The 26,660-nt window shown below is 47.4% G+C and overlaps 1 long non-coding RNA gene across 1 annotated transcript in view; it reads right to left on the bottom strand.

Moving 5' to 3' along the window:
* Positions 1–2,893: 2,893 nt before the first annotated feature.
* Positions 2,894–26,660, bottom strand: part of LOC147727783 (uncharacterized) — a 302,595-nt gene continuing 278,828 nt past the window's right edge. The window contains exon 4 of the long non-coding RNA XR_015309512.1: positions 2,894–2,920. This is a non-coding gene — a long non-coding RNA (uncharacterized LOC147727783). The remainder of the gene's footprint in view (positions 2,921–26,660) is intronic.

Below are 26,660 nucleotides of genomic sequence, written 5' to 3'. Positions count from 1 at the left end.
CATGCTAGGACATGAGGGGCCAGAATTTCCAGTAGTTGGGTCGCGAAATAGGTTTTATTTTCTGGTGGTCTGTAGATGAGCGCTCCTTTCCAGGATCCTCTGTCATTCAGACTGAGGGAGAAGATAAGGAATTCACCCCATTCAGTGATCTGTGTGTCAATGGCCAAATGTTTTATGAATGATTTGTAGATTATTGCAGTACCTCCTCCTCTTTTAGCTGTTCTGTCTAATCTTAAAATACTATATCCCGTAGGTATAGCAATGGCTAAATCCGGGCAGGACATTTCTTGGAGCCAGGTCTCCGTGATGAAAAAGAGATCTGGTGATTCCTGATCAAGTAGGGCCCATATTTCAAGGGCATGCTTAGGGAGGGAGCACACATTTCCGTATAGACACCTAAGATGGCAGAGAGACGCTAGCGACGCGTGTAGAGGATGGTCTTCGCTGTTACTGGGGTAAAGGGGGGTGTTAAGCGAAAGTAGCTCTGAGCAAGAGAATTTAATAATGGCCATTAAAAAAAAATTGTACCGCATGGAGGGGACCTGGCAGCAGTCTGGCAGCAGTCTGGCAGCGGTCTGGCGCGGACGGGCACAGACGGGTTTGTCTTAGGCGAGTCTTCCCAAGCAATCCAAGGTACCTGCAGCATGAACTGTCAACGATGTCTCGCAAATAACATCCAACCAGGGAAATGTTTGCTTAGTTCAGTTAGCCTGTCGTGCAAGTTCTGTAATAGGAGACTTAACTTAGGCAACTCTCTGAGAATCAGCATTCAAGGTAAGAGGATCAAGAACAAATCACCGCAAGGATAAAATCATTTCCTGTATCCTTCTTGATATCATCACCAATTTAACCTACCCCCAAAAGCTTAGCTTTTCTAACATAACTAGATAACAAACAAACATCATCCATATTCAGTTTTGGTCCACCCTAAAAGAAACAGTCCATCTTCAATTGCTAAGGTGATTTCTCTGAATCCATGGAGGTATGACATGTTGAGTTGGGAATATCGACTTCCCAGAATATCACAGCCAAAAAATTGGGGACCATTATATAGTCAGGCAACTATATATTAATAGTAGTAGTAGTATAAATCTCGATGCGATTAAAAGATAACCATAAAACATAGACATAAATTTAATTTTGTTTAAAACACTTCATACAATCTTACAAATACATAAAACATACTTAAAACTCATTTTATTCACTTAACATCCATAACCCCACATTTAAATACATTACACATAGCCTGAACCTTGCATACAAAAGAGACTAATACCGTGCAAATGTCTCGGGGTCGCGAGAACCTTGTGCCTTCCTAGGAAAACACTCTGAAATTACAATGTCCTCTGCAATTAGAGTAGTCTTCCCTGTCAAGTTTGCCAAGTGGATATCAATCAGGATTGACTGAGGAAGCTTCGTATAACCTTTGTCCAATAGTATTTACCTTTTCATTAACACAAGGAAATAGACTTTAAGGATATCTCCGTTCCCTTTTAAAAAGTCACTTAATTGCTGCAATAATCAGAACCTTTGGGTTCCACTGGTAGTAGTACCACTCTCCACTAGTACATGGCAGCCCATCCTGACGACAATTTTCAGTTGGAGGAGAAACAGGAGCTCATCAGCTGAGGCTGCCATTTTGGGGATACATTTCACCCTCTCCAAGGAGGAAACACTATGGAAGCCTTGGTCATCATCATAATCAGGGGATAGCCATAAGAAGACACAGGAAAAGGTCTAGGAAGTGACAAACAGGAGTGATCTGAATAGTTAGGAATAGCTTCACAAGGGTGAGAAGTAATTCCAGTTTTGAGAGACCTCCTTAACAAAGAGGGAAAGCAAACTGACCTAACTCCTTGCTCATACTCCTTCCAGAAAGAAGAGTAAGGACCGCAGTATTGATTCTTCTACAAATGTTACCCCAGAACTCGAACTAAAGTCTAGGGGCAACGTGAGGAAGCAACTGCAAGCAGTCTGAAGATGTAAGCAAGAAAGGTCTTACACAAAGAGAATCCAATAATGTGTACTACCTCCAAAACGTAACACCTCGTAAATAAAATGATAAAGTTGTATCATATCTGAAAGACAGCTGTCAATTGTGACATTGATGTTCAAACCAACCCTACCACATACATTAAATGCCACGTCATATTCAGAATTTAAAACATAGTTTACCACCCAAAACCCTCTTGTCAACTTTCCATTATTTTAAGGTGGACATTTTTAGTAACCCCCCACTCCATATATTAGTACTTCGTAACTATGGGCAATATAAGTGGACGACAAGGGTGGGAGCATTATAGGTTTTGGGGTGCATGAACTGGAAGGGCTGTAACAAACTGTCCCCCAGGTGGGAAGAATGATGTCATGTTACCATGCTGCTGAAAAGAGATTTTAGATTTTCATGAAGGACTCAAGAGGGATTTCAAGGAGGAAATAGCCAGATGGGGAGTTACACTGTTTGCTACAGTGACAGAAATGGCTTATTTCTGTATATTTTATTTTAGGCATATGAGCATCTTTAGGTGGGTGAAGGTGATGACAGCATGCAGGGGAAGCAATTGGACACTGATGAGGTGGGGCAAATCTGGTTGAATACACTGTTGCCATTTAGAAATAGATGCAGTGGCACACAATGCACATTTTCGAACAATGAGGATGAACTAAGGCAGAGTGGCTGGTGGCCGTTGCGCCATGAATAAAGACATGTGTCTCTGCTTTCATGTTTCTTGGAAGTAACTGTGCACACTTTTAGAGGATCCAACTGCTTCCAAGTGCCTTTTACTGACTACCGCCTCCTGCATTATCTCATTGGTTGTGAGAAGGCACAATTAAAAAAAATCTAAAATTGGTAAATCCTCATTGAAAAAGTAAGACAGTTTACCATCCATCTGAGCGTTTTCAGCCATGGCCTCATCGACTACAAAAGGAAAAATAAAGAGATAATATTTAGTCAACACAGAGATCCAAAGAAAATAGTAGAATAACAGAAGTGACTTGCAAAAACATTTTTAATTTTGTATCTAGACTATGTTTTGGATCATCTAACAATATGTTAATATTTCAAATGGGTTAATACAAGTTGATGGGTTAGCTTCAAGCAGTACTGAATACACCACAGTTTGTTTAATCAGATTCTTGACAGAAAGTGTTATGTGTCCTAATTTTGTTAGATTGGAGGAGAAAGGTGTAAAACATTCTGTGCATCTACATCATACTTTCTTTTCTCTAATGGATATTGCATGTCTGACATTCTTTGAAATGGTTTCCAATTTGAAACAGAAATGCTTAAAAAATAAAAGTTGTCCATTATAGTGGGAACTACATATCAGAATTAGGCAACTAATGCATTAATCGTTTGAGGAAAATCTGCACCGAAAATAAATCTTTCTGGTTCAAATTTGTAGGAAAGATTATTTGCTAAAAATAAAAATTAAAAAGTCATAAGGAAAACAGATTGTGCAGCAAGAGACATATAAAATGTGTTTGTGACAATTATTTTTTCGAAACAATCATTTCCGCATGATGCAGTTTCAGACCTGACAGCTTTGGGGTGGTCTTCCCTAAACTCAGTGCCTGCCTTCCTCCATTTATCTGATCTCATTTTGGCTGGCTTTAGTACTCTGTGCACTTTACCACTGCTGATGCTAAAATACTTGTGCTCTCTCCCATAATCCTGGTAACATTGGCTTACCCCAATTGGTATATTTAATTTACTTATAAGTCCCTAGCAAAGGGCACTGCATGTAGCTAGGATCTGTAAATTAAATTATATTAGTGGGCATGCAGCACTGACTGTGCCACCCACATAAATAGCCCCTCCACCATGTCTGTGGCCAACTACTGTAAAGCAGGTATACACTGCTGTCTCGACCTGGAAAGAAAACCTCGTCCCAGGCCCAAAATGTCCTTTTTTATAAGTACAGGTCAACACTAAGATAGGCCATATATAACCCAAAGTCATGGTGCAATGTATTGAAAAGGGCAGGACTTGGACGTTTAAGTTTTACATGTCTTGGTTGTTTTTCACTACTGCAAGGCCTATCTCTTCCATTGGATAACACTTTTGATTACCTTATTACATATTTTAAGTGTGATCTCTATTTGGGAAGTGAAAGAATTTTCAAGTTAGGTGTCACTGGACTTTCATCTTAAAATCTCAACTCATTTTGAAGTTGGATTTTAAATTAGTATAGCAAAGGCCACTTTTAGAAAGTTGACATTTAATGACTTTGGCCATTTTGGTGCCTTCTGCGCTCTCTGTTCAGTCTGGGCTGAGTGACACCTGAGCTTTGTGTATTTGTTCTAGATAGCCACGCACAAAGGGAGCTTTAGGTGTGTCTTGATGGTGATAAAATTGATGAATGGAAGAATTCGATGTCAATGTATGTCATGATATATGTTCACATAAGACTGCCATTACCAACTATTGTAATTACAGTGTATATGATAACAACAGTTTGCATCATTACAATAATTCTAACAAATGCAATCCCTGTAATGTAATGTGTGCACTAGCCAAAACATGCAAAATGTTGCAACACTGCCAATAAATGCAGTCCCTGTAATATTACTGTAGGCAACAGCCATAAACCGTACAGCCATGATAATGTTGATCAATTCAAAACTCATGATGTTAAAGTATGCTGTAACCACAATACATTTACTAAGGATGATCAATGCAATCTTCATGATATCAATGTATACCATAGCCAAAGTGCCTGCAATGATTATATGTACCCGCGATCGCAGTAATGACAACCTGTGTACTTGCAACACCAGTAATGCCAGTGTATGTTCCCTTAATAGCAATGACCAAGCGGTATGTACCTGTAATAGCAATGATTATGCTGTATGTACCTATAGTGACGTTCATCGTGTTGGATGTACTTGCAATATAGAAATTATATTGTTGTTGTCAAATCCATCCCCAGCTACTTCCAGCCCAAGATACATGATTAGGCAGTCCCGGCAAGCCGCGCCCATATTTATAGATAGACATGCTACAGGTGGAATTACACTGAACCTGGGGACAAATGTGCGCTCATGGAGAACCCAGATCAAATCGATTCCCCAGAAAGGGAGCTGCACCACAAGCAAGTCTAAGGAGACTGGCTCCAAAAAAACTCTTTTGGTCGAAGGGGCTCACATACCCAAAATACCACAAAGTTAGATGTCACATGTAGTTAGGAACACTCAACCAATCAGGATACAGCATGTACACTGCACGCACACTTATCACATACGCTCCATGCCGGACATCTGGACAAACACATTGTGCCCCACGATATCTGTGCAAGAACGAGAGCCACCTTTTGACCCTATCAGATAATCATATTTATGGTTCATGGTTTAGGTCCAGATTTAAGTGCTTTTTGAGAATGTGTAATTGTTTTATTATACTTTGTGAAATGTGTAAGAATCGGCTGAACACCCTTGTCCTCTGAGACAGTCTACAGAGCCAACTCTGAGTGCTGGCTCCCAGCTGCTGTGTTAAATTAAACCAAATGTTTCTGTTTCTCCAAATGCCTCTTGTCTTTTCATTTTTTAGGGTAAATTCACACCCCAGCAACATTGGACCATCCTGGGAGATGAGAGGTAGGAGCCTCACACTTGTGCCCTGTTCATACACTAAGAGCAGCATACCACCCTGTAGTGAGTCTGTAGCCACTGCAGGAAGGGTAGACCTCTGTGCCCTTCAAAGCTTTCTTTCAAGCCCCCCCCTGCAAAAGAACAACTGGATGCCCGTCTTGACTGTGCTGGTGGGGGCAGGAACACAGGTCCCAGAGACGCTTGCGGCAGCCGCCGCTCACACCATTCATCCTGCACCCGGAGGTGTGTTTTTCTTTTGCTGGGAGTCCCCGCTTTCTAAGACGTGCCCGGGAAAACACCGGGCAAAGAGATGGCCTGTCTGAGCCCATCAGCAGCTGTTCAAGGTTGGGCAGGGCCCACTCTTTTGAGGTCTTTACAGTCAAACCTCCATTTTGATCCGAGGTCGCCAAAGCTACCAAGCCACTTCTGGAAATTGAACTACCATCTGAAAGGTACTGTTTACAATGTAAAATGTTGAATTGTGGTCTCTACTTTTCTTCAGGACTCTGTGTAAGTTTGTGTAAGTTTGCTGTTATTTACCCATGCCCTTAGTATACAGGTCCCCTGCCTTCATCATGGGTAGGAAAAAAGTGGGCGATTGCGGAGTTGTTTCATCTCTGTTGGTAAAACTGACTTCAATTGATCAGATGCTAGAATGGGCCATTAGTGCCATAAGTAATGATATCGTTCAAACAGAATGGCGGCTCTCTATGAACCTGGATGGCAACCGCAGAGAGTTACCTTGTCTATCCCCTTGCCGCCTTTGGGATACGTTGACAGCTTTAACCCCAAACAGCATTGTTTCTCTGAAGAACGGGGCCCTCTAGGGCCTCACGGGTCATTTAAAACCACCGGCCATGCCTTCCCCAAAATGAAGAGTCAGTCAGACAGTAGAGAATACGAACTTACTTTATTCAGCATATACTCTGCAGAGGGTCCCAGTCAGGCAATACCGCTAAGATGTCTGCAGAGAGGACTGACGCCCCAGGGTTCGCTAATACATAATAAACCCTTCAGGAGGCTTCACCCGTGACTCTAATGGAAAGTTATCAGCTTGATCCGGGCATGAACAAAGGAGGTACAGAGTGATGAGCTAACACCTGCCAGATGGGTGCACTATCAGTAGCCCAAGGCCACTGTGCAGAGTCTCAGCATCTCCTAATGTGAAAGCAGAGCTACACATTGAGATTGGAATGCAAAGAAAGATCATCAGTTCATTAGCAAGTCGGGTTACAGCCCTGAACAGGAGAGAAAAAATAATAACGAAACACAGAGTGCTACTGAAGCAAGCAGATTAAAAATAAGGCCTAGTACGAGCACAGCTTTAGCTGTCTTCTATTGATTGCGGAATACAAAATGGAGTCACACAAGCTAACTAAAGTTTACATGTTGCGAGGATGACTCAGTGAGTTGCATAACATGAATACAAATGGCGTCTATTTAGCCACATATTGCTAACCTAATATAGCATGTGTAAGTGCACAACGGGAAAGGGAATTTCAAACCTAACAGACCCTCCTTTTAGCATATGTGGCTAAAAGCCTTATTGCTATCCGGAAGGTTCTTTACAACTCTAAGTGGGATGAGGAGAATTACATAGTCATTCATATTGCAAAACGAAATCAAAGCAAATGCGAGCATGAATGAAACGTCATTCAATATTCGAATATTCCTTCGTCAATCAGCATCATTTAATTTCTTGCATCATCATGGGGGAGTACTTATTATCCTGTTTCGGCAGTGAAATGCTGGTGGTGGGTTTACTCGCACTATACGGGCAACAGGCTGAGAGGCAATTGATGCACAAACAACAGGCAAAGATGACCCCTGTGATGGCTACTAGGACAAGAACTATCTACCAACCTCATTAAGCCAGCAGACCGTAGAGCCACCCTGTGAGGGACCATGAACCTGTGTCTTGGTGAATCTCTGAGGCAAGTTTGTGTAATTTCTGTATTGAAGAATATACAGTTGGGGCACTATCGGATGTATAAACGCAGCAACTGCTGCAGATGACCTTGCATGCTCCACCCCCGTCAGCTAGAATGACATCTAAAACCATCCGATTTTGAAGTGAGACAAGTCTCGTAGCTTGGAGCTCAACTGTAATATTAGTCAGTATACCAGCAGCAGTGTTAATGGCTCCCTCAACTACTCTGGCAAGGCAACGTATGTCACTGCTATTAAACATGGGACCCCAGAACGGCACATTACCCTTCATTATATCGGTGAATTGCTGTAGGGAGGTAACTGTTTGGTCAATTTCATCTGTATTCAATTGATAGGTGTATTTACAATGGAGCTGTCCTACGGAAACATTACCTGACCCTTGAACACAGAAACTAGCTGTTGCGTTTATCAAAGGAACCGGCATAGCTTTATCTTCAGTGATATTGCACTCTTGGAAACATTTAAAGTATTCAATGGTATTGAATCCTTGGCAGTCTAGTACTTCATTTCGTAACCATGGGACATTTTCGTGGACTGTGAAAACATTTATACAAGCGTCCGGGTGTATGGTACCCTCCTTTCCATCTGTCCCAGGTGTATATCCTTGATGTACCACTATATAATCTAAAACTGCCTCATAGTCAGCCTTAGACATTTTCATCGCATCCGCATAGAAAGGCATATAAACCATAGAGAGCAGTTGAAACTAGGCTTCACAGCTACCTAGAAATGACAAGGGCAACAATATCAGTAAGTCATTTGTATGCATAACTGAGGGGAGCAGTCCATACACCTAACACTTCCTGGCATTAGTACTGCTATGTACTTGATGAAGCATTTGCATGAATGCATTCTATGTGTAAGTTTGTCTATGTCTTTCTTCATGTAGGGCCAAGGAAATAAACAAGTTCTCAGCTAGTCCCTATTAAAGTATGCACAGTGTGTTGTTCCTCTAAATACCAGACTACCCCAAACAGTGCTATCGTCACCATAAGAATAAACACCACCACCACTACCCCACTTCCAGTAGACCAGCTGGACCAGCTGGACCATTCTGCTGCATCTGAGAGAGGATGCTCCTCTCTCATGATTGCACGACCAAACAGGTACATAGAAAATACTTTCAAGAATTGGAGCCACAAATACAACCGACCAGAGGGGTATTCTTCTTTCCTGTGTCCGTTATGAGCCTCACAGGCAGGCTCCTATTGTTCATTATGCACTCCCATGGAAGAACTGCACAATCACAACCCTTGCTGGAAACAATTGCGTCCCTTACTGAGAAACAAATCCTTCTTCTTTCAGGATCGGGCAAACTCCCTCCTGGGCATATACCCTTAATGATCCTGTCCAGCATTCAGGGCAGTGCACCAGTGTTCTTCACTCTAGTCTAAAGTAGGCACCAGAGACACAGCACCTACACCCTAAGCTCAAGTCGTTCCATAGCTCTTGGATTGCCCTGCTGATGCACTGTACTTCGGTCGGACAGCAGATTTTACCTGATGCGCCCAGGCACTTGTTCATCCACAGAGACAAGAATTCACATTCAGTTGGGCCTCTGGACTCAGGTGTTTATACACCAGGAGCTAGAGCATCCGGGGCGGCCCTTATCTCAGGGGGAATCACCTCAATAAGGCCTCGTCACTCTCCTCGTCGTCTGTGCCCCTCTCAACCGGGCATTGGAGAAAGGAACAAAGAGAGGCACCAGCTCACCTTCCTGGTCGGTGATCCCTTCCAGAACCCAGTCGATGTATGGAAGCGGCAGAGGCACCTTCTTTACGAGCGATGCATGGACCCAGTGCTTCCGCCTGTCTAGTTTGACAGCTGTATGAGTGGCGAGCAGCACCTGTTTACTCTTGTAGATAAAAATGCTAAGGGCAACGCATCTGGCCATTGCAATCCTGTACTTTCATGAATTGTCACTAGCTTTAGCTTGAGAGTACCATTGTACTTCTCAAAAAGGCCTGCTTATTGGGGATGGTTTACTGCATAGAATTTCTACTTATTTTGCAAGCCCTTGCACACCAAATCAATGACTTTGGCATTGCAATGGCTCCCATTGTCACTCCCGATCACAAGTGACAATCTGTAGCATGGGAAATACTGTTTTAAAGGTGCCTTTGCTGTTGCCATGGCCGTATTCTCCTTAGTGGGGTAAGCCTCAATCCATTTACTGAATGCACAAACTACCACTAGTTCATAGGTCAATTTTTTTACTCGTTCCATTTTGATAAAATCCATCTGAAGATCCTTGAAAGGAAAGGAAGGTGGTGCAAAATTACCAGCAGGTGTAGGGGTGTCCCTCCCAGGATTGTGTTTTAGACAGATAAGACAGCGTTGCACCAAGTGCGTGGCAACCTTAGGGATATTATCATTCTGCCATAGTGAGTCTACTAGCTTGCATATTCTTTTGGCACTAGTGTGCGCCGGGCCATGGTGACTAAAGGGAGAACAAAAGCATTAGGCAAGAACCATCTCTGCTTTCCTGACAAGTCAGTCCAACACCCATCCTCTCCCACGTTTCCAGTTCATCTACAGTCGCCTCTCTCTGTATTTCCATCACACTTTCCACTGAATCCTTGAACATCTCATTGTTTGGAACCCATGTAGCAGGACCTGCTACAAACATCTTGTTTATCGTTGATATAGCTGTCTCCTTAGCTGTTTGGTCTATAAACGGGTTATGCCACTCCACATCATCTGTGATAGCTTTGTGGGCACTCCATTTTACTATAGCCAGCTTGTCGGGATGTGTCAATGCTGATAACAATCTCAGTATTAGTGGCCATGCTGTATTTTCTGCCCATGCAAGGTCAGGAACCCTCTCTGCCCAGAGGCACCCAAAATTATGGGCCACCGAACGCATACTGGCTGTCAGTGTAGACCCCAAAGACCTCAAGAACTTCCGACCCATCTCTCTCCTCCCCTTCCCGGCTAAAGTAATCGAGAAGACTGTCAACAAACAGCTGACAGCATTCCTCGAAGAAAACAACTCGCTCAACCCATCCCAGTCCGGATTCCAAGCCAACCACAGCACCGAGACCGCCCTCATCGCAGATGGTCACCCAGGCCCACGTCACCAGCCGACTTGACTACGGAAACGCCATGTATGCAGGAACCACAGCCAAACTTCAGAAACGCGTTCAACGCATACAGAACGCCTCCACACAACTCATCCTCGACATCCCTCGCCACAGCCACATATCTGCCCACCTGAGAAACGTGCACTGGCTCCCCGTCAGCAAGAGGATCACATTCAGGCTGCTCACCCACACACTCAAAGCGCTCCACGACACAGGCCCCGTATACCTCAACAACCACCTGTTGTTCTACACTCCCACCCGCCTGCTCCGCTCCTCCAGCCTCGCCCTCGCCCTCGCCACCGTCCATCGGATTCGCAGAACCACCACCGGAGGAAGATCGTTCTCCTACCTGGCAGCCAAGACATGGAACTCCCTCCCCTACAGTGTGTAACATGGTGATTGCGTACGCAGCAGTAGTAGTGCCATCCGGCAATTTGAAACCAGAGCCATCGACATATAGTTCCCCTTTGGAGTCAGATAAGGGAACATCAGTCAGGTCTACCCATCCCTCCGTTTCCTCCTTGGCCTGAAATAAACAATCATGGATATCATTGTCCTTTTCTTCCAAAGGGAGGTGTATTAACGTGGCTGGGTTCAAGGTAGTACATCTTTTGATGGTAATGTTTCAGAGCAAATAATGTTGGCTCATATCCATTGAGACGCGCACTTGTGAGGTGCTGCGTCTTTGTCTTGTTCAAACACATGTCCACAGCATGAGGTACCATAACTGTGAGGTCAGTATCAAGAACGAGCCCTGCTGATTGTCTGATAGATACCACCACCGCTGCATCAGCTCGCAGACAACTCAGGAGCGCTCTGGCAACATTAACAAGGATATCGGAGAAGCAAGCGTTAGGGTCTCTCCTTATCACCGAAACCCTGTGTTAGAACAGAAAGCGCACAACCGTCCGCCTCATGTACATAGAGCACAAAAGACTTCTGGTAGTCAGGAGTACCAAGAACAGGAGCAGAACAAAGCTCAACCTTTCATTGTTCAAAAGCTTGCTGGCATGCAGGTGTCCAGGGTAGTGATTCATGGACGTCCTTGGTGGTGAGGTACAGAAGGGGTTCTGTTAGTAAGGAAAAGTTTGGGATCCAGTGCAGATAATGCAAAGTTTTCCCCAGGAATGCGCGTACCTCGCTTTGCGTCTTAGGAACAGGCATAATAGTGATAGCCGCTATGCGCTCAGGTGTTAGTTTGCGACCCTCCTTTAACAGTAGGTGGCCTAAGTAGGTGAGTTCCAGTTCACACTATTGGAACTTAGTTATGGAGCTCCTTGTGTCCATGGTGTGTCAAATGCAGTAGTAATTTAACCACTGATTCTTTACATCCTTTTTCAGTGTCCGATGCCACTAGGAGATCGTCAACGTATTGATGCAACACATTACCAAAATACTTGGGTTTTTTGTATCGCCTTGTAGAGCACAACAAAATCTAAAGCTCCGACTGGCTATTGCAAATCCAAATAGATATCAGCTATCTGGATGGATTGGAATACTAAAGAAAGCATTTTTCAAATCTATCACTGAAAGAATTTGGCTGATGGGGGGATCATGGTCAGGAATGTAATGTCAAGGACAACAGGATACTGGGAAACCACACTTTTATTACCCTCTCTAAGGTCAGTGACAAAACGATAAACATCAGGGGGGCATCAGAAGAGTCCAATGGTGTCTTTTTTAGGATAGGGAGAATAGGGCTATTGCACACATTCGCTGCTGTCTCTTCAACCACATCAGACTTAATCAATTCCAGTATTATTTGCAACAAAGCCCTTTCTCCTGCCTAGGATATCTTGTATTCGGAAATTCTGGGCAATATTGCATTATTCTTGATCTGTATACAGACAGGCGAGATCTGAAGCAAACCCACATCAGTATCACCTGTAGCCTATAGCATGTGTGGTACATCTCGGAACTCAGAAGGAAGGGGGGCATCTTTGGCAAGGCATTGTTTGTCGCTAGCCACTTGCAGACCAAGAGTCTTGCAAACACCGTCTGGGAAACAGTAAATTGTTGCACGCAACCTTTTTAATAGATCCAATCCTAGTAAGTTCTCCCCACAATTTGACGTCCGTAGAAATGGTGAGTCCAACGTAAAGGGGCCAATAGTCAAAGAGAGAGGCTTGGAAATGGGGCTAACAACTGGTATGCCTGAAAAACCCACCAAAACATTGTTTTTGCCATACAGATCAGCCCCCGTGACCAGTGAGCGGGAAACAGAGCTATTCATAGCCCCTGTATCAACACAATTTTTTTTCAGTAGTACCTTGTCGATCTGCAGTAACATCTGGTCCACGCTGATCTACAGGCACCGGAAGTAGTCCCTTGCCCTGACCCTGGCTGGCATAACTGTGAGACAACCCCGTCACTTAGTCCATATCATAGTCGTCATAGTAGTATTGTCTTCCCAGAGGGTCGTCAAAATAGTTCCCGCTCTGCCTATTGTAAGATATGTCCTCTGACTGTATCCCCCTCGGCCTCCTCCTCCACGTCCTCCGAAACCCCGACCTCTTGGAGCCCCACCTCTCTGCAACAGTCCCGGGCACTTGCTCCGCCAATGTCCGTCTTTCTTACAGTACACTCATTGGTTGGGTGCCACAGGTGCACCTGAAGCACGACCCCTGTTAGATCGAGTTGGCCGTGGACCTGAACCTGAACCACGTCCTCTTCCTCTTCCTCTTGCAACTTGCTGCATCAACACCCTCGTCTTCATATCTTTTGACTTCTTCTCTACAGTTTCTTTGTCCTCATTCTATCTATGCTGATAATACTGTGCCATACTCAATATGACCAATGGAGAGGAAGTCGTCTAGGTACTTTCCGAGGCTTGCAACCTGGTTGCAACCTCAGGGACCAAATTAGTGACAAGTCTGTTTACAAACAAACGGACACCACTCTCTTGTGACAAATCCTAACCATTAAAATATATAAAAAGCCCTTCAAATCTGGTAAAGAACTCTGACACACTCTTGTACTCCTTCTCATGAGACGCAGTCAACTTAACTTAATCGACTCTCTTCCGTGGGATAAGGAAGTGCATGTAGGTGATAATACGGCCTGGTAAAGCCAATAGCTCTGCTTTGGGCTTCCCACCAAGCTTGCGCTCCTTATCCAGTGCTCTGATCTCATCTCACGTGCCACCCAGCTCCAACGCATGGTCCTGCGTTTGGACCTGTCTCCATATATCCACCGGTACTAACAAGCCAAAAAAAAAACTATGTCAGCTGGCGTCATCACTGTGGAGGTGGCCGCCTATGTCAATTCCTTATATTATGCGCTGGGGTTTTTCCTTGGATCCGGCAACAGTCTCTTTAGGGAAAGGACCTCGTTCCTTTTTCAAGTAGTGTAGATCCATTGCACTTGAAACCGAGCGTCGACTCGCGGTCTTATTACAGTATCTGTGGAGTTGTGCAGGTCCGGTATTTCAGAATGATAGATGGGTTGAACTTCCCTCATGGGGTGCTGTCCCTAACATGAGAACCTTTTGGAGTAACCTGCCTCAGTAACTCACTGTAGGATAAGGGAGTGCATGTAGGTGATAATACGCCCCGGTAAAGCCAATAGCTCTGCTTTGGGCTTCTCACCAAGCTTGCGCTATTTATCCCATGCTCTGATCTCATCCCATGTGCCATCCACCTCCAACGCATGGTCCTTCATATGGATTTGTCTCCATATATCCACTGGTACCAACAAGCCAAAAAATGACTGTCAGCTAGCGTCTTCACTGTGGAGGACGCCACCTCTATCGATTTCTTATAATATGCAGTGGGGTTTTTCCTTGGATCCGACAACTGGCTCTTTAGGAAAGGTTTTTGTTAGAACCGGCTGTCTCTAGTTGGCAGAGGTATGCACTTCTGACAAATAGGGACACATTTTCTAGTCAGGGCAAGGGGATCACACCCTTTGATAACACCTGCTCACCCCCTTGGTAGCTTGGCAGAGCAGACAGGCTTATCTCAGAGGCTGTGTGTTAAGCATTTATGACCACATACAGTAATAAAGTGAATACACTACAAATGGACATGACACAGTAGTATTATAAAAATAAGGATTTTTATATAAGGCTTAGCACAAGACCAAATAACGACAAAAATATGCACAATCTTAATAAATACTCTTGGAAGGGAAAATAATAGTTCAAATGTAGTTTCTTCTTAGCACAAAGTCTTTCGTATCAAAAGCAACTCTTCTTCTTGAAAACACAGTTCTTGGCAACAATGTAACCCACACGGGAGTCACACGACGTCGAGGCAAAGTTAATCCAAAGGTTCGGCGTCAACCGCGAGGAGCGCTACGTCGAGCCTGGAGTCACACGGACCCCCCACAACACAGTACCTTGGAAAATGAAGCACACGATGATCAGCGGCGTCGAGCAATCCGGCGTCGCGTCGTCGGTGTCGACCAGACCTCAGTAGTCGTCGATGTCGATGATGCTGTTGCCAGGGTGAGCAGCACTCACGGCGTCGAGAGGGCTTCGAAGTCGAGGTGATCAGCAGCGGTGCAGACACGAGGTCCCTTGGAGCTGGAGCCGAACTCACTACTCACTGGCGTTACTGCTGGCGTCGATCGGGCCCGGCGGCCCGCGTCGAGGAAGCGGGACACTGGAGCCGATACTCACTATGTCGGGCTGGATTCGGAGACGTCCGTCGGCGTCGAGATTGCTGGTTCCTTTCAGAGGCGCTGGGTTCTCAAGTTCCAGCAATAAGCACTTTTAGCAGATGAAGTCCTTTAGCCCTGTGACTTCAACAGGAGACTGGCACTCTTCCAGTCCTTGGAGATTTTCTTAGCAAAGTTTGAGAGTACACACACAGTTCCTCTCTCCTGGTTCCTTGGCAAAAATAAAGAAGCAATGCAGGATTCCCCCCAGCAAACAGCACACTGGCAGAAGGGGTAGGCAAGTCCTTGGATCAGCAGGCTTCTTGTCCTTGGTTTCAGGGTTCCTTGTCGGAAGTGATCTAAATTCTTGGTTCAGGGGTCCTTCTCTTATACCCCTTTTTGGCTTTGATCCCTTTGTCCATGCAGGGGAATTTCCCAACATCCTGGGTCTGTTGTGGGTGGAGCCAGGCAGAGGCACCTGGCCTATTCACTGAGCAGGGCTGGGTCCTCAGACGCCCAGCAGGAGGTGGAGCCAGCATTGTCACTGGCAGGAGCAGAGCTATCGGCCTCCTGGTAGGAGGTGGGGCCAGGATCATCCATGGCAGGTACATAGCCATCAGTCGCCTGGCAGGAGGTGGAGACAGCATTGTATCAGGCAGGGCAGGCTATCAGAAGCTACTCTCCCCCTACTCTCAAAGCAAATGTCCCACTCATCCCACACTGACTCATCAGATCTCTGGAGCCACCCAGCTCCTGTCACACACACACCAAACCAGCAGAAACCAGAAATAGTTAGACAAGAAAATAGCCACTTTCTAAAAGTGCTATTTTCAAACCCAGAGTCCAAAAACCATCCACACCAACGGATGCGTAATTAAACCCCGAGTTCAGGGATACCAAACTCGACATTGCACCATGCTCCCCGAGCCAGCTAGGATTATAGCATTAATAATCCTGGCAGCCCATTCTAACTAATGGAGAGCAGGTTACCTCGCAATAGTGAAAAATGAATATGGCTGTAATTCACTATTAGGACATGTCAACTTGGTCAGGCCTGTCCTACCTTATACTTACAATGCACCCTGCCCGTGGGCCTACCATAGGGGTGACTAACATGAAGTTAAGGGAAGGTTTGGGGACTGGCAAGTAGGTGTACTTGCGCAGTCAGCGTGACAGTACCAGACTGCACGTGGGTCTGGCAATGGCAGACCCTCAGACATACTTTTACTAGGCCGCTCGTGTGGGTGGCACAACATGTGCTGCAAGCCCACAAGCAGCATTTGTATTTACAAGCCCTGGCACTCCTGGTGCACTAGACTAGGGACTGACAGTAAACCAAATAAGCCAAACATGGAATTCAATCAATATAGTAATTTAACATAGGGAGCACTTGCACTGTGGCACTGATCAGCAGTGGCACAGTGCCCAAAGCATATACCAGCAAAAACATCGTAAACAGTGGAGGCAAACAGACAAAATGGAGGAGAGACTCAAGCCAATGATGTCAGGTCTAACACGTGTCCCCTCCAGCTGAAATGTGGGGAGAACTACCCTTGACCTAGGGAGTCCTCATCACTAAGGCGGAAAAATCTGGACAGACCATCAGCATTGGCGTGATCTGTACCAGGGCGGTGTTCCACCGTGAAGTCCATCCCCTGTAGGGAAATGGACCACCTCAACAGTTTTGGATTCTCACCCCTCATCTGCATCAACCATCTGAGGGGCCTGTGGTCTGTCTGAACCCGGAAGTGAGTCCCAAACAGGTAGGGTCTTATCTTCTTCAGCGCCCAGACCACAGCAAATGCTTCTCGCTCTATCGCACTCCACCTGGTTTCCCTGGGAAGTAACCTCCTACTGATGAAGGCTACAGGTAAGTCTCGGCCCTCTTCATTCACCTGAGCTAGAACAACCCCCACGCCATGCTCTGAAGCGTCCGTCTGGACAATAAATTCTTTAGAAAAGTCGGGTGCCTGGAGTATAGGTGCTGTGCACCTTTCAGCTTTCATGGTGTCAAAGGCCGTTTGACAGGCGTAAGTCCAGATCACATTTCGTGGCTGCTTCCTGGAACTCAGCGAAGTCAAGGGGTGCACAATGTTACCATAATCCTTGACAAACCTCCTGCAGTAACCCGTGAGACCTAAGAAGGCTCTCACCTGAGTTTGGGTTTTGGGCGGTGCCCAAGCCAGGATGGTATCAATCTTGGGTTGCAGGGGGGCCACCTTGCCGCTCCCTACTTGGTGCCCCAAGTACACCACAGAACCCTTCCCAATCTGGCACTTACTGGCTTTGATTGTGAGGCCTGCTCTGCGCAGGGCCAACAACACTTCCTGGAGGTGGCGTAAGTGTTCCTCCCAGCTGGCGCTGAACACTGCGATGTCGTCCAGGTAGGCGGCACTGAAATCCTCCAGTCCAGCCAAGACCTGGTTGACCAACCTCTGGAAGGTGGCAGGGGCATTCTTCATCCCAAAGGGCATCACCCGGAACTGGTATAGCCCATCTGGTGTGGAGAATGCTGACCTCTCCTTTGCCCCATCAGTTAAGGCGATCTGCCAGTACCCAGACGTTAGATCAAACGTGCTAAGGTACCGTGCAGCCCCCAACCGATCTATGAGCTCATCAGCTCTGGGGATGGGGTGCGCGTCAGTCTTGGTGACTGAATTGAGTCCTCGGTAATCCACACAGAACCGAAGTTCTGGTGAAGCACCGGGCGCTGCAGCCTTCGGGACCAAGACCACTGGGCTGGCCCAAGGACTGCTAGAGGACTCAACCACCCCTAAGGCAAACATCTTGGAGACCTCCTCCTTAATGTATGCTCTGACCTTGTTAGTCACCCTGTAAGCCTTGTGCTTGACAGGAGTGCTGTCTCCGGTGTCCACATCATGGACACACCAATGAATGACACCAGGAACCAAGGAAAACAGATCAGGAAATTGCCCCAACAGGTGGCGACAATCGTGCTGCTGCTCAAGGGTCAGTGTGTCAGAGAGGACCACACCATCCACTGACCCATCTTGCTCTTTTGCATACAGGAGGTCAGGAAGAGGCTCACTCTCCTCCTCAATTCCAGCATTGTAGCTAGGAGCATGCCCACTTCGGACCTTTTTAAGTGGGGCTTCAAACGGTTGACATGCAGAACCCTCAAGGGGTTCCTGGGAGATTTCAAGTCCACCAAGTAGGTGACATCGCTCTTCTTCTCCACAACCTTAAACGGTCCAGTCCACCTGTCCTTGAGCACACAAGGTTCCAAAGGGGACATGACCCAAACTTCCTGACCAGGCTGAAGTTCAACCAGAGTGGCATTCCGGTCGTACCACCGCTTCATCTCTTCCTGGCTGGCCTCCAGATTTGCCTGAGCAAGATCTCTGAAGCGCCGAGTCTGGTTCCTAAAGGCCAGCATATAACTGTATACATCCTGGGGAGGTTTCCTGGGAGATTGCTCCCAGCCTTCTTTGACCAGACTGAAAGGTCCTCTTACCGGGTGACCATACAAAAGCTCAAAGGGGCTGAACCCTAGAGACTTCTGCGGCACCTCTCGGTAAGCAAACAACAGGCATGGCAAGAGGACGTCCCATTTCCGCCTCATTGGTTCTTCAAGACCCATGATCATGCCTTTAAGGGTCTGGTTGAATCTCTCAACCAGCCCATTTCCTTGAGGGTGGTAAGGAGTGGTGAACTTGTAGGTTACCCCACACTCCTTCCACAGAGACTTCATGTAGTTGGAAATGAAGTTGGTGCCCCGGTCTGACACCACCTCTCTGGGGAACCCCATTCGGGAGAAAACACCCATCAGTGCCCGTCCCACCACGGGGGCTGTCACTGTTCGGAGAGGGATGGCTTCCGGGTACCGTGTGGCATGGTCCACCAAGACCAGGATAAACCTGTTGCCCAGGGCTGTCTTGGGGTCCAGGGGCCCAACAATGTCAATCCCCACCCGGTCAAAGGGGGTACTGACCACTGGAAAAGGTTGGAGGGGAGCCTTCTGCTTCCTTCCGCTTTTCCCACTTGCCTGGCAAGTGTAACAAGTCTTACAATGGATGTCTGCAACCCTTCGCATCTGAGGCCAATAAAAATGGGTGACAAGCCTGTCATAGGTCTTGTCCTGCCCCAGATGTCCAGCTAACGGAACGTCATGAGCCAAACCCAGTAGGAAGGCTCTGAAGCGCTGGGTTACCACCAGCACACGGGCTGACCCAGGCTCAGCAGCCTTAGGCTCGCTATACAGGAGGTCGTTCTCCCAGTAAACAAAATGTGACCCTGACTTATCACCTGAGGTTTGGCCTGAGGCCTGCTGCCTCATACCCACAAGAGAAGGGCACACTTTTTGTTCGGCACAAAATTCCTCCCTGGAGGGACCACCATCCTGCTGCCAGTGGGTCAGCTCGGGCAGGTCTCCCAGTTCGGCCACTTGTTCCCCTGTGGGCTCCAGGGCATCCCCCTCAGAGTCTACCTCCTCCTGGACCACGGGAACTATGGAGGCTGGTTTCCCGTGCCTCCTGCCTCTTCTCTTCACAGCTGGGTCCTGCGCCATATTTTCAGGCTCCGGGACCCCATCAACACCCTTACTTGCTGTGATGGATCTAGTGGTTGCACACGCCCACTCTGGCACACCCAACATTTTCAAATGTGTCTCCCTCTCCACCTTAGCCCAAGGGGAGTCTTCTAAATCATTGCCCAGGAGACAATCAACAGGCATGGCGGGCCTTACAGCAACTTGAAGAGTGCCTGAAACTCCCCCCCCTTCAAAGGAAACCTGAGCTACCTCACACTCTTTCTGGGAGTTGTCAGCAGCTATCACAGGGTAGAATGCGTGGGGAACCACCTGCTCTCTGGACACCAAGTGACACTTGACAGCTGTCACACACGCTCCGGTGTCTCTGAGAGCTTCCACTCTATGGCCATTAATGGTCACCCACTGCCTATATTTATTAGTGTTACTAGGCAGAGGGGGTGGAGGGACCATTTGCATATCTCCTAAAGAGACCAGGGACATCTCTGCGGGACCCCTCCCACCAGGGGCAACCATCTCCTCCCCTCCCTATGCTACACTCGCCAACTGACGGGGGGGTGCACGTGGTGGTGCATTAGAATTCTTCATGGGACACTGGGGGTCATAATACCGGTGTCCCACCTGCTCACAAACGTAGCAGGTCAGTGGGCCCCTATGAACAGGTTTACCTGTCGGGGCCCCTGGCTTCTTCTCAGGGGGAGGCTGGGAACCTTTCCCTGGGTTACCTTGGGGATTACTTTGGGGCCCTTTCTGGAACTCCTTCTGTTTTCCCTTGTCCCCCCCCACTCTTCTGCTGGGGACCCTGCCCACCTTTGGCTGAGTCTCCCACTGGACCCTTTTGGACCCTGGTACTGACCCAGCGGTCCGCCTCCTCAGCAAGTTTTCTAGGGTTAGATATCTTGCTATCAATAAGGTGCTGGCACAGCTCTAGAAAACAGTTATTAGACAAATGCTCCAAGCAAACAAATCATAAAGAGCTTCATAACTTTCCACTTTGCTGCCCTTTACCCAACCATCCATGGCTTTGCAAAAAAAAGACACATATTCAACCCACGTCGTACCAGGCAACTTCTTACATTCTCTAAAAGCTTGTCTGTACTTTTCTGGGGTTAGGCCATACCTTAACATTAAAGCATCTTTCATATGAGCATAAGACATCCTATGCTCAACAGGCATGTCTAACAGGGTATCTCTCCCCTCATTCACAAAGCGACCCCACAACCCCGCTCCCCAATCCTTCTCAGGGACCCGATGGGCCAACAATGCTAACTCATATGCTTTAAACCATTGACCAATATCTTCATTCTTATGATAATCTATTATCACATCTTTAGGGAAATAAAACCTACTTTCTGCAGGCACAGATGGGATGCTGCCACCAGAGGGATTCAATTCTAACTTCTTAGCTTGAATCTCCAACTCCCTCAACTTGGTATCACGCTCCAAAGCTAACTTTTCTCTTTCAAAATCCAACCTTTTGGTCTCCAAATCAGCTTCTCTCCTACCTCTTGCATTTTCTAACTCCAACTGCCCATTTATCTTAAGCCTTGCCATTTCCATGTTGTATGCTCACTCTTTCCCCCTTTCTTCTCTTTCTTCAGGGGAAAGACCTTTGGAGGAAACACTGCTACCGGGAGAGGACACAGGCCCATTCACTGGCGCCTCCTCATCCCCTTCCACTGGCGGTACCACCACCGGATCAGTGGGATTCCTGGCCTCTAACCAGGCTTCCAATGCTTTCAGATATTCCTCCTTCCTTGAGATGCCTGTGGTAGGAACTTCAAACTTCCTGCAGAAGGATTTCAGCTCCTTCAATTTATAGACATTTATCTTTGCTCTATCAAATTCCTCCACAATAACAGGGGTATTGCTTCTGGTATCACTCATGGTCAAAACTGGCAGTGTTCAAAAAATCAAGCTTCAGAAAAGCGGAGAACAAAAATAGGATCCTTCCAAATTAGATTGTGGCTGCGCTATGGTCTGCTTTCACTATGTAGCGCACACTAATCACTGCACATGGGTCATAAATGCAACGTTCAAATCCTCACCGCTGCGTCCAATGTTAGAACCGGCTGTCTCTAGTTGGCAGAGGTATGCACTTATGACAAATAGGGACACCTTTCTAGTCAGGGCAAGGGGATCACACCCTTTGATAACCCCTGCTCACCCCCTTGGTAGCTTGGCAGAGCAGACAGGCTTATCTCAGAGGCTGTGTGTTAAGCATTTATGACCACATACAGTAATAAAGTGAATACACTACAAATGGACACGACATATTAGTATTATAATAATAAGGATTTTTATATAAGGCTTAGCACAAGACCAAATAACGGCAAAAATATGCACAATCTTAATAAATACTCTTGGAAGGGAAAATAATAGTTCAAATGTAGTTTCTTCTTAGCACAAAGTCTTTAGTATCAAAAGCAACTCTTCTTCTTGAAAACACAGTTCTTGGCAACAATGTAACCCACACGGGAGTCACACGACGTCGAGGCAAAGTTAATCCAAAGGTTCTGCGTCGACCGCGAGGAGCGCTACGTCGAGCCCGGAGTCACACGGACCCCCCACGACACAGTACCTTGGAAAATGAAGCACACGATGATCAGCGGCGTTGAGCAATCCGGCGTCGCGTCGTCGGTGTCGACCAGACCTCAGTAGTCGTCGATGTCGATGATGCTGTTGCCAGGGTGAGCAGCGCTCACGGCGTCGAGAGGGCTTCGAAGTTGAGGCGATCAGCAGCGGTGCAGACACGAGGTCCCTTGGAGCTGGAGCCAAACTCACTACTCACTGGCGTTGCTGCTGGCGTCGATTGGGCCCGGCGGCCGGCGTCGAGGAAGCGGGATACTGGAGCCGATACTCACTATGTCGGGCTGGATTCGGCGACGTCCGTCGGCGTCGAGATTGCTGCTTCCTTTCAGAGGCGCTGGATTCTCAAGTTCCAGCAATAAGCACTTTTAGCAGATGAAGTCCTTTAGCCCTGTGACTTCAACAGGAGACTGGCACTCTTCCAGTCCTTGGAGATTTTCTTAGCAAAGTTTGAGAGTACACACACAGTTCCTCTCTCCTGGTTCCTTGGCAAAAATAAAGAAGCAATGCAGGATTCCCCCCAGCAAACAGCACACTGGCAGAAGGGGTAGGCAAGTCCTTGGATCAGCAGGCTTCTTGTCCTTGGTTTCAGGGTTCCTTGTCAGAAGTGATCTAAATTCTTGGTTCAGGGGTCCTTCTCTTATACCCCTTTTTGGCTTTGATCCCTTTGTCCATGCAGGGGAATTTCCCAACATCCTGGGTCTGTTGTGGGTGGAGCCAGGCAGAGGCACCTGGCCCATTCACTGAGCAGGGCTGGGTCCTCAGACGGCCAGCAGGAGGTGGAGCCAGCAATGTCACTGGCAGGAGCAGAGCTATCGGCCTCCTGGTAGGAGGTGGGGCCAGGATCGTCCATGGCAGGCACAGAGCCATCAGTCGCCTGGCAGGAGGTGGAGCCAGCATTGTATCAGGCAGGGCAGGCTATATGAAGCTACTCTCCCCCTACTCTCAATGCAAATGTCCCACTCATCCCACACTGACTCATCAGATGTCTGGAGCCACCCAGCTCCTGTCACACACACACCAAACCAGCAGAAACCAGAAATAGTTAGACAAGAAAATAGCCACTTTCTAAAAGTGCTATTTTCAAACCCAGAGTCCAAAAACCATCCACACCAATGGATGCGTAATTAAACCCTGAGTTCAGGGATACCAAACTCGACATTGCACCATGCTCCCCGAGCCAGCTAGGATTATAGCATTAATAATCCTGGCAGCCCATTCTAACTAATGAAGAGCAGGTTACCTCGCAATAGTGAAAAACGAATATGGCTGTAATTCACTTTTAGGACATGCCAACTTGGTCAGGCCTGTCCTACCTTATACTTACAATGCACCCTGCCCGTGGGCCTACCATAGGGGTGACTAACATGAAGTTAAGGGAAGGTTTAGGGACTGGCAAGTAGGTGTACTTGCGCAGTCAGCGTGACAGTACCAGACTGCACGTGGGTCTGGCAATGGCAGACCCTCAGACATACTTTTACTAGGCCGCTCGTGTGGGTGGCACAACATGTGCTGCAAGCCCACGAGCAGCATTTGTATTTACAAGCCCTGGCACTCCTGGTGCACTAGACTAGGGACTGACAGTAAACCAAATATGCCAAACATGGAATTCAATCAATATAGTAATTTAACATAGGGAGCACTTGCACTGCGGCACTGATCAGCAGTGGCACAGTGCACAAAGCATATACCAGCAAAAACATCGTAAACAGTGGAGGCAAACAGAAAAAATGGAGGAGAGACTCAAGCCAATGATGTCAGGTCTAACAGTTTTGTTGAGAAACAACGGAAGAGTGTATATACAGGAACACTCTCAGTCCCCCAAGGTAAGTTTCATCATATCAACAGAAGAGTGTGCTTTTTACTTATACAATAAAGGTAGAGCACAAAGAAAAAAAACTAGGTTCTTTATAAAGCCCTCACTCACCAACCTAGTTTGTGACATGCTTCATCATCGGGCCCCACCAGGAGAGGCCGGGTACCACCCTGGTGTGCTTCAATGCCAGATTTACTGCGAAGCTGGTAGTTCGTGTGCAGTGAATAATGACAAGTGAGTGTTAAAAATGTCACAATTGTTACAAAGAATACATTTTATTGAAAGCCAACCAGACATAGTTAAACATAAAGTGTGGGACATTAGGGCTGAATAGGTTGTTCAATCAATCAATCAATCAATCAAAGACATTTGTAGAGCGCACTACCTACCCATAGGGTCTCACGGCGCTTAGGGGGGGGGGGGGGGGGGGTGCCGTTACTGCTCGAACAGCCAGGTCTTGAGCTTCTTCCTGAAGGAGAGGTGGTCTTGGGTCAGGCGCAGGTCGGCCGGGAGGGAGTTCCAGGTCTTGGCGGCCAGGTAGGAGAAGGACCTTCCTCCTGTTGTTGCTCTACGGATGCGTGGGACGTGGTTGGCTGATCGGAGGTGGCGTTTGGGAGCGTAGAAGTTGATTCGGTTGTTGAGGTAGTTGTTCAGCGAAGTCCACTAGGAAGTGGTCAACATGTTTCAGCCTATGTGTTATGAGTTAAACAGACATTCGTCAGGACCGAAAGGTGTAACCTCGGCGGTATGGACGTGCTAAGGCCCACCCTAACCAGAGGTTATAAGTGTGAAAAAATTAAAATATATAAAAATTATATATGATCTGGTATGCCTCATGTTTTAAGAGGAACCGAATTTATTATCAAGTGGATCCCTGCTTGGGGATTGCACCAGGGGGTTGCCCAGAATAAGCTTGCCAATGCCCCCAACCCAAAAAAATTACCACAGTCTTTCTGCCCCCCGGTAGGCAGATGGGGAAATAGCCCCTTATCTCCCCCTGTGGGGGGGAAAGCCCACTAGGCACCAGCTATTTTTCCCCCAAACTTCAAGGGTGGTGGCTGCCCAAAATGGGCATGCCAAAGCCCACACCCTCCCAAAAAAATGCCACAGACTTTCTGCCCGCCAGGAGGCAGAGCCGAAATATAACCCCTTATCTGCCCCCCCACACCCCCCCCCCCCGGAGGACAGAAAACCCACTAGGTACCAGGGATTTGTTTTTTTTAAGTTCAGGGCTGGGGGCTGCCTAGAATGGGTATGCCAATCACCCCAACACCCCAAGAAAATGCCACAGTCTTTCTGCCCCTCCAGGAGGCAGATGGGGGCAGTAGCCCCTGAACTGCCTCTGGGGGGCAGAGAGCCCACTAGGGAACCAGGGATTATTATTATTTTTTATATTTAGTGGTGGGGGTTGCCCACAATAGACATTCCAGTGCCCCATGCCAAAATAATTGCCACAGTCATTCTTCCTCCCGTGGTGCAGATGGGGCAATAACCCCTTATCTTACACCCAGAGCGGTCAGTAAAGCCACTAGGCACCAGGGATTTTTTTTTTAAGTTTAGGGTTAGGGGCTGCCCAGAATAAGTATGCCAGTGCTGCACTCCCTGAAAAAATGCCACAGTCTTTTTGACCCACCAGTAAGCATATGGGGCAGTAGCCCATGACCTGCCCCAGGGGAGGGGGGGGGGCAGAAAGTCCACTAGGCACCAGGGATTACACTTTGTTTAAAATGTAGGGGGTGGAGGATGCCCAGAATGGGCATGCCAACGTTCTCATCCCAAAAAAACTACCACAGCCTTTCTACCCCCCAGGAGACATATGGGGGCAATACCCCTTGATCTGCCTCCCCCCACAAATGGGGCAGAGAGCCCCCTAGGTGCCAGGGATTACGCTGACTTTTTTAAACATAGGGGTGGGGGCTGCCCAGAATGCCCCCACCCCTCCAAAATATAGCTGCAGTCTTTCTGCCACCCTTGGGGGCATATCAGGCCAATAGCCCCTGATATGCCTTTCCAGGCTGAAGAAAGCCCACTAGGCACTGCCCATTTTTTAGCAAAATGCCTAGCTGTTTGGGCCCTAGCGCAGCCGGGACCTATGGCAGCTGTCTTCAATCTGTGGGGCGCAACCCCCAGGGGGTCCTGGAGTCCTGGGAAGGGGGTCGCAGATTCTGCAGAGTGCAGTTCCTGGCATTGGGCTGAGGTTGCTCACGGCGGAGCCGAGGTGTGAAAAACCTCAACGCCTCATTAACAAGTAAAAGGTCTTTAAAAGACCTGTCAAGTACTTGTGCGTGACTGTGTGTGTGTCCCTGAAGCTGTTACAGCTGGGCTCACATACACGAGCTGGGGGTAGCTCGGGGGGGGGGGGGCTGGGGAAGTGGCATTAGCGTAGCCCTTTGAGTTCAATGGATGTTGCGCACCAAGAGCTGTGGGTCCCGTGACACGTCCCCCGCCCCCAGCAGGGAGGCACAGAGATGCCCTCCCATGAGTGGGAAAGAAGAATGAAGACGACACAGAGAGATCCTGATCC

The sequence above is a fragment of the Lissotriton vulgaris genome, chromosome 3_1 (genome assembly GCF_964263255.1).
Source record: "Lissotriton vulgaris chromosome 3_1, aLisVul1.2, whole genome shotgun sequence".
Taxonomy (NCBI): domain Eukaryota; kingdom Metazoa; phylum Chordata; class Amphibia; order Caudata; family Salamandridae; genus Lissotriton; species Lissotriton vulgaris.
The sequence above is the reverse complement of the archived record's forward strand: the minus strand, read 5'-3'. Positions and strand labels throughout refer to the sequence as shown.